This window comes from Diabrotica virgifera, chromosome 10, assembly GCF_917563875.1.
Source record: "Diabrotica virgifera virgifera chromosome 10, PGI_DIABVI_V3a".
Classification (NCBI taxonomy): Eukaryota; Metazoa; Arthropoda; class Insecta; order Coleoptera; family Chrysomelidae; genus Diabrotica; species Diabrotica virgifera.
The window spans coordinates 16,478,222-16,490,390 of record NC_065452.1 but is presented as its reverse complement, the minus strand read 5'-3'; positions in this window follow the sequence as shown (position 1 = coordinate 16,490,390).

The following is a 12,169-nucleotide window of genomic DNA, read 5'->3' as shown; positions in this document are numbered from 1 at the left end:
TTCAAAATGCCGATTTTTGAAAGTTAAAAAGTCAATTTGTTGCTACGCAAACTGTAAAATAAGTGAAAAACTACCTTAGACTTTAGTGTTTCACCCAAAGTTGGGTATTTAGGTACTTAACAAACTCTCAAAATTTGAGACCGATCCATTAATTAGTTTAAGAGTTATTTTATTTGTTTATCCCAGAGACCTTTATTTTGCAATAACATAAGACAGAAAATAATGAAGATAGGGCCTGAGTGTGCCAAATGAAAGTAGAAGAGTGATAGTATCAAAATGTATTAAAAAAAAGATAAAAAAATTAGTTAATATAGTCAAAAATCCTAATGTTAAATTTTTGAAATTTTCTAGTTTATAAACATTTAGAATAACTTTAAAAATGTTGTCCGTATGTAAAAACTTTTTATATATTTAAAAAGATTTATTTTAACACGAATTTTCAAATAAAAAAAATTAGCCTGGGTTCATTTGGGACAAAGTTATCCATGTGTTTTTTTTTATTCACAGCTAATTTGCTTATAATAATTAAGGAATCTCATGAATGCCATTTTAAAGAATGGGATTTGTATTTTTTCTTAAAAAATTTACACAAACATTGTACCTTCACAGCACCCTCTGTACGATTTTTGAAAAATGTAGTTCAAACGATTACTAGGGTGAACCTACAAATCCACCGAGTTAAAATACCGAAAAAGCAATTTCAAACTAATACCATTTTCTGTATCTCCGGATCAACTCAATGGACTTTGATCTTTCTTTTTTTAATTCGTATGTAATTTTACGTACATTACAAACATGCAATTTGTTTAAACATTTCTTGAAAAAATATTTTTTTTACAAAAATCTACTTTTTTAAACATAGTATCATTAATGATCATAGAAAAAGTTAAAGTAGACTTTAATAAATGAATTATTTTTGTTAGATAATTATTTATTGAAGATAATTTATTTATTAAGTATACCTTAACTTTTTTATGATTAATAATGATAGTATGATTAAAATCATGGATTTTTGGAAAAACAAAAATTATTTAAATAAATTAGACTGGTTATTAATTAATAAATGTCCAGACAAATTGCATATTTGTAATGTACAGAAAAATTACATGCAAATTAAAAAAGGACGATCAAAATATATTCAGTAGATCCCGAGATATAGAAAATGACAATGTAGTTTTAAGTTGCCTTTTTTAGTTTTTGAACTCGTGCATTTGTCGCATGAACTGCAAAGTAAAAATTACTTAAGCTTGGGACACAATTTCCCCAAACTACACTAGAAAGTTGGTTGAATTCATGCCTAGACGACTACAGGCTGTAATTGATAATGAAGAGAACCTACAAAATATTAGCAATCATTTTTCAATGCGTTGAGTTTGTTTTCTTTATTAATTTTCTTTTAAAACTTGCATCATATTAGCTGTGCAATCAAAATCATACATAAAATAATTAAATATTTATTACTACGTAAGGTATATTTGAAACCAAACAAATAGCTCATGCTATTTTAAAAGACTTATAGGTAATTTAATTTTAGTATTTAATTTTTTTCGAATAAATATTGATCCACTGACACAAGCTAGTTTTATTGAGTAGCGACTGCATCATTTTTTAAGCTGTGAGCCACTGTATATTATGTTTAAGTGCGACAAAGGCGCAGTACTACGTGTATAGTGCAACACGTAGCGGCGCAGAGACTTAAAAGTCTTGTGGACGCGCATAATTGCCCATACTCAAATTAGTTGGGTTAGTTGTTTTGTAAATGAAACAAGATAGTTGAGTTTTAATTTCAGTATTTTATAAATGCTAGAATATTTCAACGTGTGGTGAACTTTCAGAAAAATACAGTTTGATTTGTACACCCGGTATACAATGACAATTTGCCTGTCTAATAGCAACGATATTGTTAAAAAATAAGGCTTTGCCATATTAAAAAAAAAGCACTTAAATCATACAACAGGTTTAGGAAATTCGAGACATCAAAAATGACCAATTTTAAGGTGGTGCGTTAATGTATTGGAGTAGTGTAGTAATAAATAGTGAATATATTAAATTCAAATTAATTATAAAGATGAAATACTTCCCTAGTAAACTTCACTTACGCTCGATTTCATAATAAAGTTAAAGTGGACTTTAAATTTAAAGTTGGTACCCGTAACTATAATAATTCCATTGTTAAAGGTACCAACTTTAAATTTAAAGTCCACTTTAACTTTATTATGAAATCGAGCGTTAAAGTCACCAGCACCAAACTTGCTAATTCGCCACGATATGCACTTGGCGAAAGACAAAGTAGAAAAATTAATAATAATGACGTTATTAAGTCCTTATGGTATTCTTTCTACGTATGGTGAAGGATTTCCCAGGTACTTTCCGAATGTAATAATAAAAAATAAATACACTATAAAGATACACTATAGAAATAAATAAACCAAGACACTTGAAAAAGCCGCGTCTCACCATCAAATAATTTGAGCAAACTCCGGAAGTACGTCAAAGTGACGTCACAATTGCAGTTTTTTTGAAATTCTAAAAATCTGTGCTCTCACTATCAGTCTAGTTTGATCAAATTTTTTGTATTGAGTTGTCTACCTTGTTTGTACTTTATTTAAAATTAAAATTTTTCATTATTATCCACAATGAACACTCAGGATGTGACGTCACTAACTGTCACTTTCAGTTTGCTCAAACCAGTTTGATCAAATTATTTGATTGTGGGACGCGGTCTTTACGAGGAGCACTCCCAATAAATCATGATTTACAATGTATATTATAGGTACTAGACGAGGGCATTTAGCACAAAATAAATCGATTTTTAAATGCAGCACCTAGAGACTTGCAGTTTTTTGCATTATGTTCAGGATGACTTCAAGAAAAAAGTCTACTATTCAAAAATTGGTGGAAATGCATAATTCCACTTTAAAGTGCATAAAATGCATCCAAAACTGCATCAACATGTCAAAATCAGGGTACTAATGACCAAATTTTGTTATTCGGGGGCTTTTTGGGGTCACTATAAACACGAATACGCCATCAGAACCGACTCTCTGATCACCTGGTTCCCAAGGTCACTGCAAGGGACGTCATCTTCTGAATTTTCGTGGGTTTTTGGCACTAAATTGATGTAAACGGATCACTAATGGGTTTTGGGGGTCGATGGAAACGAATATATGCCATCAGAATTGACCTCCGGAGTACCTGGTACCCAGGGTCGCTACTAAAGCACGTCGTCTTCTGGGGTTTCGAGGGTTTTCGGCATATAATTGATGAAAATGCATTACTCGGGGGTTTTTGAGGCCGTTAAACACGAACATGCCATCAAACCAGACCATCGTAACACCTGGTGCCCGGGGTAACTGCAAGGGGCGTCATCCTCTGGGCGAGGTTTTTCGGTACTATATTGATGCAGACAGATTACTTATGGGTTTTTGGGGTTGCTGAACACGAATATGTCATCAGAACATACACCGGACCAGCTGGTGCCTAGGGCACGTTATCTTCTGGAGTTTCGAAAGTTTTCGGTACTAAATTGATGCAAACGGATTACTCATGGCTTTTTGAGGTTGCTGAATACGAGTACGCCGTTATTACAGACATTGGAGCACCTGGTGCTTAAGGCACGATATCTTCTGAAGTTGCGAGAGTTTTCGGTACCAAATTCATGCAAACAAATTACTTTTGGGTTGTTGAACACGAATATGACTTAGATGAAGGATTCTATCTGGAAGTATCTAGTGATTACGATGATCAATAATAATGCCAACGCATAATAAGATTATCATAATAGAATATAGTACATCGATCTGGAAATAAATAAAGGAAATAACATTGCCAGATATAAATAAAGTTTATATAAATTTTATAAATAAGTAAAAACATTGAATAGCTTAGCATAGTTATTTTAATAAAAATCTACAAAAGGCAAAAAAATCTGATGGCGTTATTCGTCTTCAGCAACCCCAAAAACCCATGAGTAATCCGTTTGAATATATTTATTGCCGAAAACCCTCGAAACTTCAGAAGATAAGGTGTCTTAGGTCCAGGTGCTCCGGTGTCTCTTCTGATGTCGTACCTACTTGTGTTTAGCAACCCCAAAAACCCGTAAGTAATCCGTTTGCATCAACTTAGTACCGAAAACTTTCGAAACTCCAGAAGATGACCTGCCTTAGGCACCAGGTGCTCCGTGGGTTGGGTCTGGTGGCATATTCATGTTCAACAACACCAAAAACTCGAGAGTAATCCGTTTGCATTAATTTAGTACCGAAAACTATCGAAACTACAGAAGATAACGTGCCTTAGGCAGCAGGTGCTCTGGTGTCTGTTCTGATGGCATATTTATGTTCAGCAACTCCAAAAACCCATGAGTAATCCATTTGCATCAATTAGTACCGAAACCTTTCGAAACTCCAGAAAATGACGTGCCCTAGGCACCATGTGCTCTTATGTCTGTTCTGATGACGCAATCGTGTTGGTTAAATAACCCCAAAATCCCATGAGTAAGTAATCCGTTTGCATTAATTTAATGCCGAAAACCCTCTAATCTTCAAGAGATGACCTGCCTTATGCACCAGGTGCTTCGAGGGTCAGATATGGTGGCGTATACTCGTTCAGGAACCTCAAAAAAGTATGAGTATTCCGTTTGCATCAATTTAGTACCGAAGACTCATCTCGAAACTCCAGAAGATGACGCCCCTTGCCATAACCCTGGGCACCAGGTTCTCCGGGAGACGGTTTTGATGGCATATTTGTATTTAGCGACCTCAAGAACCCTCCAGTAATCCATTTGCATCTATTTAATCCCGAAAGCCTTCGAAACTCCAGAAGATGACGTCCCTTACAGTGACCTTGGGCACCAGGTAATCCAGAGGTCTGTTCTGATGGCATATTCATGTTTAACGACCTCATACGCCCCCCCCCCTAAGTAGTCCAGCTGTATCAATTTAGTGCCGAAATCCCTAGAAACTCCAGAAGATGACGTGCCTTAGTAGCGATCCTGGGCACCAGGTACACCGGAGGTCAATTCTGATGGCATATTCGTGTTTAGCGACCCCAAAAAGCCGCGAGTAATCCGTTTGCATCAATTTAATACCGAAAAGCATCGAAACTCCAGAAGATGACGTCTCTCGCAGTGACCTTGGGCACCAGATGATCCGGGGGGTCAGTTCTGATGGCGTAATCATGTTCAGTGACCCCAAAGACCCCCCCGAATAATAAATTTTGGTCCTTAATATACTGATTTTGACTTAATTTTTATATTCATGCACTTTTCAGATGCATTTTATGCACTTTAAGGCCCCGTCTCACCATCAAATAATTGACAGTTATTTGATCAAACTTGACAGTTAGTGACACAAAGTGACAGTTAGTATGTATAGTTTGTGTCACTAACTGTCAAGTTTGATCAAATAACTGTCAATTATTTGATGGTGAGACGGGGCCTTCAAAGTGCAATTGTGCATTTCCACCTACTTTTGAATAGTAGTTTTTAGTGCTAAATGCCCTTGTCCATACATTGTAAATCCCAAATCATGATTTACAAAGTTTATACATTGTAAATCATGATTCGGTAGTGCTCCTCATAACATTCTACGTGTCTTGGTTTGTTTATTTCTACTGCATCTTTATTGTGATTGTAGTATAGAACTTTATTATTAGATATATATTTATTATTAGATATTATCTACTTAAATATGTTCATGCTGACCTACTCCCAGATTCATAACATGTTAATTCGCTATCTCTGTTGTCTTCTGGAGTAATAATAATAGGAACAATAAGAACTTATGTTCCTCGATATTGACGATATCCCAAATGTTATGTTCTTTTTGTGCATGTTTTTGGGCAGGCTGACATGACAGTTTGTTAAAGCTGTTACATGTTGTACGGGTTGTTCTAGCCATAGATATTTCTAATTCCTTGTTGCTACTTTGACACTCTTTAAATGAAATGTGGTGTTTTATGCTTATTGTTCTTTAATGGAGATGCAGAAGTCTGTATTTTTTCCATACGACTACCTACTGTAGGAATTGTCCATCATAATAATTATTATGAAGGTTCTAAAACAGTCAGTATAGAGGAAGAATACTTTTCAAAAATATCCGAATGCTTATCATCATGATACTCACCCGTTGAGTTACAAATAGACTTCCGAACGGTAAGGTTGTGTCTGTGTCCGAGACGTTCTTATCAACGAGTAGGTAAATTAGTAAATTAAGGATATTATTTATCGTGAGTGATGTCCGACGATCCAATTAATCCGTCGTTGTTATCGCGAAACCAGAAGTCAATTAATAAATAAGTTTTTATTTTTAATAAAAATAAAGGAACAATTATTATTTTAAAATGTTTCCTATTCAGACGTCAACTGATGCAATATTAGTCCAGGAAAAAACGTGGTATTTCCAGAAAATACACAACGTTCGCAAAATGAACAAGCATTATATAATGCACGGGTTCAATCAGAAAATAATGTTAAAAAACTTAATATAGATAATCAGCGGTTAAATCAAAGAATTAACGCAATGGAGCAAAGATTATCAAAGCTTGAGAATACCCAACAAGATATAGGGTCAACAGCAAGCGCCGATAAAACAAAAACCGAAGAAAAAATAGACAAATCTGAATATTGGGCCGATGAAGAAGATTTAGCAACTGAAACAGAGTGGATAAGACAAGAGAAAAGGAAGACCAAAAAGCGTAAAATGGATACTTCATTATCTCCTCCCTCTCCAGAGAAAGCAACAGCAGTAAAACAAATTCCAAAGCCAAAACTGCCACCACCGGTTGTAGTAGAAGGTTTCGAAGTTAAGTAAGACTCTAGTCGATGCTGGTATTAAATTCATAATGAAAGTAATAAACAGCGAAGTCATAAAAATAATACACCCGACAGTGATGAGTACAGAAAACTAATAAACAGTTTAAACATGAGTAAACTTTCCTATTACACATTTGAAAATAAACAAGAAAGACCAATCAGAGTAATGGTTAAGAAACTACATCATACCTGTCAGCCAAATGACATAGTAAAAGAGCTACCAAGAAGAGGATATAAAGCTATAAAATCTGATAAGAAATTGAAGTGGAGAGCTAAAAAACCTCTTGATATGTTCATCCTGACGTTCAGACAAGATGCAGATATAAACAAAATCTTTGGAATAACTGACATTTTGAGCGTGACAGTAGAAATTGAACCACTAAGGAGCTTAAAGCTGGTACCACAGTGTAAAAGATGCCAGGCCTATGGCCATACCTGGAAATATTGTAATAAGGAACCAAGATGTGTTAAATGCATCGGTACGCACTTTACCAAAGATTGTCAGAAACCACTAGAAGAGGGTTATGTAGCAAAGGTAGCAAGCTACTGAGGATGTTATGTAGCCAAAAAAAAAAAGCTGAGAAATCAGAGAACAATAAATAAGGCTAGTATACCAAAACCACCACAAAGGGTTAATGAGACGGAAAAGCCAAAAGCACAAAAAGTCACTGCAAATAGAAAATACAGTGATGTGGTAAATAATGTAAAAGAAACGGAGACCAAGAATTGGAAACCGAAAATAGATTAAAAATAATATTAGAAAAACTCATCAAAATAGATGATAAAATAACAAAAATAGATATAAGAGTTACTAGATTGGAACATAGACTGGGAATAGTTACTAGATTGGAACTACGAATCATGGAATGGAATGCCAATGGGCTGATACAACATAAAAATGAACTGCAAGCCATCCTAGATACAGAAGAAGTTGATTTGTGTCTCATATCTGAAACACATTTCACTAAACAATATTTTATAAAGTTTAGAGGATACAGGGTATATCACACCTGATAATCACACATCCTGATAATGCAGCAAAAGGAGGCAGCGCATTAATAATAAAAGATAACATTTAACATTATCAGCTAAAATATGAAACAGAACACATACAAGAAACTACGGTATGTGTCAAACTCAAAACTAATTGCGAAGTTAATGTAAGCTCAATTTATAGCCCCCCTAGGCATTCCATTAACAAAAAACAGTATGTAGAATATTTTGAAAAGTTTGCAAAAAATATATATGATTGGAGGTAACATTAATGCAAAGCACACCCAATGGGGATCACGATTATAACAACAACTAAAGGAAAAGAGTTACTGGCAGCCATAAAAGAACAGAAATGTAAAGTAATATCAACAGGTAGACCGACTTATTGGCCAACAGATACAAACAAAATACCAGACTTAATTGATTTCTTTGTTATCAAAAATATTTCATCCAATTATGTAGACATTAATGAGGGTTGGGATATGAATTAAGATCTTTCACCCATAATACTCAATGTGAGTGACACGATTATCAGAAAGGATTGTAAGCCAATACTAACAAATAAACTAACAGACTGGGAAAGTTTTAGATCAATTCTTGAAGATAGAATTGAATTAGCAGTACCATTAAAAAATCCTGAACAACTAGATGAGGAAGTTGAGTTGCTTGTACAAACTATAAATGTCAAAGTGAACAATTATCCGAAAGAAATTAAAAAGTTAATTAAAGAGAAAAGAAAACTAAGAAGGAAGTGGCAACAAACCAGAGCTCCCCAAGATAAAACAAATTTGAACAATGCTAGTCAAAAACTTGAGAGATTCAAAATAAAAAAATTAGTCAATCAGTTATTACCTGAGAGAGTTGACGGATGATAGTAGCACGGAGTACTCTCTATGTCAAGTCCTCTCGCCAACAGAAGACATTGAAGAGGGCTTCGAAGAAAACTTGGTAACAGGGGCTGCTTTCGTAGTTTTGACAACAACCTATGACACAGTAAGGCACAAGACATTGCTCCACAAATTTTACGATACTCTCAATGACCATCATCTAGGTAATTATTATTAATTACCTAATTAATAATTAGGTAATTAGTATATTCCTTACTGCAAAACAGACGTTTTTTATCATGCTGGAGAGCAAAGTAGATGGAGAGTTAAAAAGAACGGCCTCCCACAGGGTAGTGTTTTAGCACCAATGCTTTTCAATATACAGTGGAACCCCGATAAGTCAGTCACCGATAACCCGGAAGTCCGGCTAATCCGGACCGATTTTCATCAGACAAACAGTTCAACAATTCAAAATAAAAATGTATGTAATATAATATTTGAGAGGTAATGTGTATTTGTGTAATTTGAACTATAATAAAAATGACTCATGGCACACGGCGGCATAGCAGAGCGACGTTGGTCGTTTTGAATTATTGGAAACAACAGGCACCTGTAAGTATTCCTTTATTTATTTCAATCAAACTGTCTTAAGATTGTTTAAAAAAGACTAAAAGACTAATTAAAAAATTCTTTTTTAAACAATGGTCTTAGTCTTCACTGTTCTAAAATAACATAACATCGTTCCGATTGTGACTGTATTGTGTGTAGTACGGTCTTGTATTGTTCGCTTCCGTTTGCTTATTTGTGTTTACGTGTTTTTAGTAATTTAGATGTGTACTGTGCATATATATTTCATGTTATTTCAATTATAACTGAGTTTATCTGTAAGTATACCGCATGTTATTAATTTTTACCATATTCTCTGGGTAACCTGGATCGGCCGCGGTCCCGATTAATCCGAGTTATCGAAGTTCCACTGTACCTAATACAAACAACCAACCAAGGAAAAAGTTTTAAAGAGGTGGATGAAAACTCGAAACTGCCTTAAAAACAATGACGGCTCACTACCTGCAGAATTTCCTGAGACCCAATTCTTCTAAAACCCAACATGGAATGGTAATACATACATTAGAACACACAGACCAACATATATATCTAGGAGTAACTCTGGACCGGTCCCTCACCTGCAGACAACATTGCATAAAAACGAGAGGGAAAGTAACAACTAGGAACAGCATACTCAGAAAGCTAACGGAAAGTAAATCATATTCATGTCCTGGCGCACAGTGCGGCGTCTTAAAAACAAAGGCACTGTGTTGCCTTAAGGCAACAAACCAAACAAGTTGATACTGCGCTAAATGAGAAAACGAGAAACGAGAAAGCGAAAACTCCAAATTGTGTGGAGTGCTTGGAGTAAATGGGGTGCATGCCCTGGCGTCTTAAGAACAGGCATTGTGTTGGTTAAGTGCATGAAACCAACGCCACTCTCAAATCTATATAAAGCGGCGGGTTTTGCAGAACTTTCAACACGCAGAGGTGTTGCAGAGCAATAAATAGAGAAAATTAAACAGATTGCGGAGGAGCTGCTTGCCCTATACAAAGCTCGAACACTACGAAAGTGACTAAAATCCAGGAAAAGCTTTCTTGGAACAATGCAGGATGAACCGCCCGAGTATTTTTCTCTTCCCCAGGTTCCAATGGACCTGAGTTCAATGATCTCTTAGACTTTAAAATGTGGAAAACTATGAATAGGATAAGAACGGTGGTCGCTCCAGTATGATAAAGCATGGTAAAATGGGGGAAAATAGACGAAGATGATGTACAGTAGTGAAGATGGTGAACAGTAATTGTGAAAAAATACAGAATATGGAACATCTTCTTACTTGCAGAAACTGTTCTCAGATATAAAAACAAATTCGTGGAATGTATCAGTTTCTAAAACATATTCGTATAAAATTTTATTACAATGTTGCCAGTAGTTTCGGCAAAATCATAAAAAATGTGTAAAATTTTTTTCTTCTTCGACGCCCTTTATCTTGAAAGCGTTACAAAAATTTTTTACTAAGCAGACCCTAATTATTTTAGTTTTTTACCTACCCTAGAGAAGATATTACCTTTTTGAAGTTATACTTCTTTACGCGCATATGAGGGTGAATTTTAATAGGATTAAAACCTTTGATCCCGGCGCAGTCGCATTACAACTTTGTTCTGATTGGATGTTCAAATGACATGACAAAAATTATCCAATATCTGTGGGACTGTGGTTTGGTTATGTATGGTGTATGGTTGTTGCGTTTTAAAATTTGTAGGAAGAGAAACAACAAACAAAAAGTTAGTTAATGGTTATACTGCCTTTTTAAATAGTTTTCATATTATATTTTTGGACTTATTAACATAGAAGAGATGATTGTTGCATGTCAATGTGAAAGCCCATCAAAGTGTGACTAGTATGAGTGCCGCAAAATTACTGATAAAAAACCTATTACCTCGAAGGCGTAGACAACTGTGGATAACAACAATCAACCGGGACGATCTACGATCTCGCTTATTCAAAGCTAAAGAATCTTACACTGGTAAGTGTTTTAAAAATAGTAGATCAAATTTTGTTATGATATTGTCAAATTGTGAAACGTCAAAATATTTATATTTCATTTATTAACATTAATATTAATAATACAACTTGCGCAATTTGGAAAATGTGGTTTAAAAGGTTTTTTATTATAATTTTGTGTCTTTGGATTTGTCTTCCTTGGGCGTAAAATAATAAAACATCTATTTTTATATTTCACTTGTCACCGTGATGTGTAAATATGTATATCTGACACGTTAATAGTATGTGCCTTGATGGTCTTGTTGGTAGAGCATTGGACCAGAGATTGAGAATTCGCAAGGTTGCGGGTCCAATTCCTGGACGATTCATACTTTTTTCGTTTTTTCTTTTTAATATTTGGCATTGTTAAGTTTTGGTTAAATTTTGGTAATTATTGTTAATTTTTTGTATTGTAACTGTTAAGTAGGTATATTTATTTCGTTGAAATTATATTATAATAGAAGTATAACTTCTTACGTGCGTACAAAGTACACACACATTCTTTTTTTAAAACACCCTGTATATTAGTAGTCATTACATAAGGATACAGTCTAGTCGCAACATAGGGGGTCCCGTGGGCACTTTTAGGTCGCCGCGATTTGATGGTGGTATTATAGGTTTTTTGGGTCGCTGAATCCGATGGAAGTGGTCTGGAAGCCCAAATGTGGAGCGTCTAATTGTTATTAACAGATTATGGTAAAATTAGGTATTTTTCAAGAATTATTAGAAGCCCTGTAAATATGTAAATTGATAGTGTTAAGGTCTTCTCTGGTGTATTTTTGGTCGCTGAATCGAATGCGACTGGTCGCGATTACTCAAAATATGTTCTTATTTTGTTAATAACAAAATAATTATTCGCCGAAAACCTCGAAATGCGCTATCTACAGCAAGTTTGTAGTCTTTTTCATAGTATTTTTATACGCTAAATCGATTGCCACTAGTCGTGAT